Source organism: Ochotona curzoniae, unplaced genomic scaffold (genome assembly GCF_017591425.1).
Source record: "Ochotona curzoniae isolate NIBS_2020 unplaced genomic scaffold, NIBS_Ocur_1.0 contig_883, whole genome shotgun sequence".
In the NCBI taxonomy this organism is placed as follows: Eukaryota; Metazoa; Chordata; class Mammalia; order Lagomorpha; family Ochotonidae; genus Ochotona; species Ochotona curzoniae.
Genome location: NW_024466599.1, coordinates 54802991 through 54809475, shown reverse-complemented (window position 1 = coordinate 54809475; position 6485 = coordinate 54802991). Strand labels below are relative to the sequence as shown.

General features: G+C 49.1%; 1 pseudogene; it reads left to right on the top strand.

The window, feature by feature from the left end:
* The first annotated feature begins 4795 nt into the window (after nt 1–4795).
* On the top strand, nt 4796–4894 carry LOC121165468 (annotated as a pseudogene).
* Nucleotides 4895–6485: the final 1591 nt, after the last annotated feature.

Here is a 6485-nt window from a genome sequence, read left to right as displayed (position 1 = left end):
AATGAGAAGCCTAGCCTAATAAAATGGATAACCATAAGGACAACCCTATTAGCCAGGCTGGTCTCCAGATCTGGCCCCACCCCTCCTCCCCTCCTCCCCTCCTCCCCTCCTCCCCTTCCTCCCCTTCATCCCTCCACCCAGCCAGGGATGGGTGCTCCTGGCCTCTGACTTTTCAAAGACTTGAGCTGTGAACGTGCTCCTAGTTGCTGTTTTGTAGATTCTATTTACTTAATTGGTTTGACATGGCTTTGCATCTGCGCTCTTTATCCTTAGCTGGGAAAGGCCAGCAAGTACCTGAAGAACTTCAGGAGCAGGTAAATGGGGGTGGACCAGCACAAGGGGTACAGGCAGCTGCCCACACTGCTGCCATGAGCTCTGTTGGATGCCCTGCTGTCACTGTTGCCCACAGTGGTTCCAGGGGCCCTGGGAAGTCAACAGGAGAGTGTATGTCACATCCCTGGGCAGCAACCGGGAATGTCAAAGTCCTTGGAATGGACGTAGAGACCCTCAACCCACATTGCCTTCCTGTGAAAAAAAAATTTTTTGAAGATTTGTTTTTATTGGAAAGGCAGATTTACAGAGAGGAGGAGAGACAGAAAGATCTTCCATCTTCTGGTTCACTCCCCAAATGGCCACAACGACCAGAACTCAGCTGATCTGAAACCAGGATCTTCTTTCCAGCCTCCAATGTGGGTGCAGGGTCCAAGCACTTGGGCCATCCTCTACTGCTTTCCCAGGCCACAGGCAGGGAGCTGGATGGGAAGTAGAGCAGCCAGGACATAAACTACTGCCCCTATGGGATGCTGGCACTTTCAGCTGGAGGATTAGCTTGTTGAACCACTGTGCCGGGCCCCTTTCTTGATATCTCATCAGCTCGTTTCCTGTTACACTGCCCTGTGCTCTTGGAATATGCCAGGGCCACTCCTCTCTCAGGACCTTTGTGCCACTGTTCACCCAGCTAGCCTCATGCCCTCTTCCTACTTCCTGTTTAACTCTTCACCAAGGTCTTCCTTAGCTACTTTCTCTGCACTTGCAAGCCCCTGTCGCTCTCTATCTCCCACCCCTTGCTTTGTTTTCTTAGCATCCCTTGCCATGTACTTTACTTTCTTACTGTGGGCTGGTCCCCCACCGCAGGATTTCCTATCTGTGCCCTTCTGTATTGCCATCACTGATACACTACCCAACACATAGTATGCACTCAGAGAGAATGAACAAGGCTGGACGGCGAGCCTCGGCTGACACCCAGCAGCAATGTGACTCAGACCAGCCCTGCTCCCTCATGGACCTGACTCTGTTCATCTATGTAATGAGGTAGGCATGTGATACACTGTGTGAGCTGCCCCTGCAGTAATCGTTGATGGGATGTGGCAAGCTCCACTTACCACCAGAGCAGCCCTGACAGAAGGCCACCAGAGGGAGGTCAGGAAGCAGCTGCCATGATGACTCATCAAGATCTCAAGTCATCCGTCCCCAGCGCCAATCCTTATAGATCCCAGGAAAGCTCAGGATTAGGGCACAGCCTCTTGGCCTGGCTGGCCAACGACCTGGAAAACAAGATGCCTCCACGTATGACCACGGTGATGAAGAGGCCTGGGGCAGGAAAAGGGGGTCAGACTCAGCACAGAAGTTGTGCACAGAATCCACTCTAAAACCTCATTTCCAAGCACTGGCATCTCATATGGGCTCCGGTTCTAATCCTGGCAGCCCTGTTTCCCCGTCCAGCTCCCTGCTTGTGGCCTGGGAAGGCAGAAGAGGATGACCCAAAGCCTTGGGACCCTGCACCCCTGTGGCAGACTGATGAAGGCTCCTGACTTCAGATCGTCTAAGCTCAGCTCCAGCCATTGCAGCCATTTGGAAAGTGGCAGTGGTTGAAAGATCTTTCTCTATGCCTCGCCTTCTTTCTGTCATTCTGACCTGCCTTAAAAATAAAAATACAATAAAAATAAAATAAAATAAAATAAAAATACATAAAAATTTTGCAATAAAAATACATAAAAATTTTGTAAGATTTATTTGTTTTTTTTTTGGAAAGTCATATATGTAAGGAGGAGAGACAGATAGGAAGATTGTCCATTGATTCATTCCCCAAGCAGCTGCAATGACTGGAGCTAAGCTGATCCAAAGCCAGGATCCAGGAGCCTCTTCCAGGTCTCACACACAGGTGCAGCGTCCCAAGGCTTTGGGCTGTCCTCGACTGTTTTCCCATGCCACAAGCAGGGAGCTGGATAGGAAGCAGGGCTGCCAGGATTAGAACTGGCACCCATATGGGATCCCTGTGCATTCAAGGTGAGGATTTTAGCCACTAGGCTACTGTGCTGGGCCCACATAAGTCTTTTTTTTTTTTTTAATTAAATAATAAGTTTTGCAGAGCTAAGTGTGCTTCAGTTCCCATGCCACGAGTACTTCACCAGAACCAACCCATCCCTCCTCTACACTGGGCAGCAAGGGAGCCAGAAGGAAAGAGGTCCTTATTTGACCTGTTGTTTCCTTGTGGGACCCAAGGATGCTCCCCAGCATCCCAGATCTCCTCAGCTGGCCGTTTGAAGTGGGCCAGATCCTTTTCATTACAACAACAACAACACAGCAGCCACCCTCCCAGACCAGTGGAATTACAGCGCTGGTTTCACCCTCTGCCCCTCTGGCATCCGCCAACTGCAGCTCTGGACTTCTCTCCAGCCCCACTGGGAAACTCTGAAACTTCCCCTTATTCCCAGCACCCTCCTTGCTTTGCTCCTCCCTCTTCCCTAACCTCCTGGGCCTGTTGGGCCAGTCTGCCTAGGGGGTCCCCAAACTGTCCCCTTTATTTCACCCCTTCCTCCTTCCTTCCTTCAGCTGCTGGTTCCACCTGAACCGACTCCCCCATCTTCAGAGGCAGGTGGTTATCTCCTGGCCCCAGCCCTGGATGGCTGTCTCCCACCACACATGGCTGCCTCATGCAGCCCTGCTCACAATTTTCTGTGCAGTTAATTACTGTCTGAGCGTGTTTCCTGAGTGGCGGCCTTATCTGTCTGTGCCACCCACTTGCTGGGGACAGAGCCAGCCTTCGCCCCGTCAGCTTTAGCTTAGGGCCCGTTCACTGACTATTAATCAGGGATTCATTCCCTCTGCATTTACTAAATTGCGATGATGCAAGAAAATAGGTTTGGGGGAAATATGTGTGGTGCTAATATGAAAACATGGAATATAAAACTGCCAATGGGTGAGCTGTGAACTACCCTGTGGACTCAGTAAAACTAGAGCCGTGTGAGAGCTGTTAGACTGATTTGTTTAAACAATCTGTCAATATTGTCAGTGTGTTGCTTATACATTTGAAAACTAATAATTTTTAATATATGGAGGGTTTTAAGACTCAGGAAAACATTCCTCTGTGGGTGTAAGCTCATTCTTTCTCCCTCTCGCACATAGAAGGGGATTGTGGCAGTGGGGTGGATTGGCAGTCCTTTAGAGAACTTCCTCAAGTCCTGTTTATACACAAATAGCTGAGCAAAGGGTGTAGTGTGAGAAGAAATCCAAGTCCATTTTTTGCCCGCAACGTTCACTCCCTGGGGGAAGGGCCAGCAAACTCAACAGCTTAAAATAACCAAACGAAGCCTTCCCTGCTTGTAAGGATTTAGCCTTTTTCAAAGAGAAGCACAAGCCCATGCGGTCTCCCTGGGGCTTCATAGAGTGCTGTGTTCTGAAGTGGAAGCTGTGGGGAGCGAGGCTGGGCCAGGGGCCCTCCAGGCATGGCCTGCTCTGGCACCAGGGGATCATGGATCCAGCCCCTTCACAGGATGTAGGAGGATCAGACTGAAAGAATGAGGTTCAAGCCGTGGGTGCAGGGTCAGGGACTCATGCCCATTCTGCAGTCATCACTTACCTTGGGCATTTAGGACATCCCTTTGATCCATGCATGCTCTGACTGTGTCCCCCAGGAGTTCTCACATAGGAACTGAATCCCCATTCATATGTCAATGGTATTTAGAGGTTTTCCTGCCCTTGGGGGTTACATGACAAGGTACAGTCATGTGGCCATAATGGCTTAGTGGCTTTACAAAAAGAGGAGGTGAGTGGGGCTGGCTTGGTGGCTCAACAGATTAATCCTCCACCTTCAGTACTAGCATCCTTACCCCGGCTGCCCCACTTCCCATCCAGCTCCTTGCTTATGGCCTGGGAAAGCAGTAAAGGATGGGTCAAGTTCTTGGAATCCTGCATGCATGTGGAAGACCTGGAAGAAGCTCCTTGCATCCAACTTCAGCTGGGCCTAACTCTGGCTGTAGCAGCCATTTGGGAAGTGAATCGGCAGATGCAAGGTCTCTCTCTCTCTCCCTCTCTTTGTAACTCTGGGTTTTCAAGTAACACAAATCCATTTTGTTTTCAAATGGTTAGAAGAGAGACAAGGCATTTGAGTTAAGATGCCAATTAGGACATCTCCTGCTGGAGTTCAAATCCCAGCTCCCCACCAAGTGGAACCCTGAGACACTCAAATAATAATGGCAAAATGATTAAACTGCTACAGATGTCTTACAATAAAAATAAATAAGGAAATAAACTGAAGAAGGGAAAGCAGGTTAGATGTTGTGCTGTCGGGGAGAAGAGAGGGAATGTATAAATCAGTGGCAGGAGTGGTGAAGCAAAAGTCTGAGACAGCAGTATTTAATAAAAGACCTGACGGGGGTGAGGGCATGAGCCATGTGGGAACAAGCAAGGGCAAAGTCCCAGGCAGACACAGGACGCAGGGCACCATGCCAGAGTCATTTCATGAGAATTCAATGAGTTTAACTCTGTGGTCAGTTCCAGCAGTACCGGGGCAATTGTGGCAGCAACATATGCTAATGTTGGAAAGACACAGGGAAGATTAGCGCTGCCCCTGCACATGGATGATATGCAAATTTGTGAAGTGTTCTATATTAAAAAGAAAAAAGTGAAGTTAAAAAAAAAAAAGCCTTCCCAGCCACAGTGCACGGGGCCGCCTTTGGGTGAGGACTAGGGGACTATGTTTCGCCTTATTAACCTTGTAGAGAAGTCATCACAGACACCAGCATGAAGTTTTTCCTTTCTTTCTTTTCTTTTTTCTTTCTTTCTTTTCTTTCTTTTTTTTTTTACAGGCACATAGCCACTCAGGTCATAAGGGCTACACGTGACCATCACCTCACTTCTCTGGAAACCACTTTGTCAAGACAGGAACTGAGAATTCTTTCTCCATGACCTCAGGGTGAGCTTGTGTTCTATGAGAACATCAGGTTTTGTATTTCTCATTACACTGCCCTCGTCGCTCCTGAGTTTGGAAAAGTTACTGTCGTTTAAACTCCTTTATGACTTTCGCCCCCAGAGAACCCAAGGTAAATACAGAACTTCTCCAAGGTAGAAAGTGCCAGCTTCCTTTGCATAAAAGCCACAGTCCTGTGCCAGGAGCATTACAGAAGCATTAGGCCAGTACGCCAAGAGCAAACTGTTAGGTTAGAAGCAAGGCCTAGAGACCAAGGAGAGACTTTCATTGTCAGATGCAAAAGATAGGAAAATGGATTCTTGGCTCCTTGAAACTTGGCCAGCTTTTATGGCTAATGCCCGTTGCGGTTGCCTCCATGTTCCCCTGGGCGGATCTGCCAAGGCGTGGTGGCCAACAACAAGTGACGACTTCAGAGGAAGCCTTCTCAGCTAGCCAACCCTGCGGGCCAGCTGCCAGGCCCCCTCTGATTCACGGCTTTCAGGCCCTTGCCGATCCGTCCTGGCTTAGAAGTCAGTGCCGGCCATAACAGGGTTAGCAAACGAGCATCATGGTATGAGCTGAAGGATGCGGTGGTCCTGCAGGTGGTCTCGCATGGATCTGCTCTGGAATTTCCGCCCAAACTCAGTGAGTTTGAGCCAACGTGTTGTGAAAACAGCCCAGGAGACAGAAAGTCTGCATTGTTTTTGCTTTAAGGCTCTATTGCAATATAATTGACAATAAAAACTGTATATGTTTAGGGTGGATGCCCTGATGTTTTGTACAGGTATATGTTATGAAATGATCATTATCATCATCAGGGCAATGAGCATGTTTATTGCCTCACAGTTATTATTTATATTTTCAGTGTTGTTGTTGTTTTGGAATGCCTGAGGTTTAAGCATGGATTCTGTTCTGCACCAGGGCTTGGTTTGCGTCCCCCACCTTGGAACACCACTGATGTCTCTCCTCAGCCCTGTGCCCAGGAGGCTGACCTGCAGCTCCCTGTCATCTGGTGTCCAAGGAGACAAGGAGGCTCTCCTCAGGGGTTAGGGGTCAATGAGGCTGGGAGCCAACTGCCCTGAGCTGTTAGTCGCAGGAGGTTTCTGTGGGCACCCAGTCCCTCTGCTGGAGGTTCACCTGGGTTGGTCCCACTGCACCCTTTCTGCTTGCCCTTATAAGCTGGGTAGCTCCTCCAATGACATGTCCCTATGGCTTCCGTGTACTCTACCTCTCCATCTCCATTCTTTTAAAAATATTTTAAGTATTTGAAAGGCCAAGAGAGAGACACAAAGCTCCC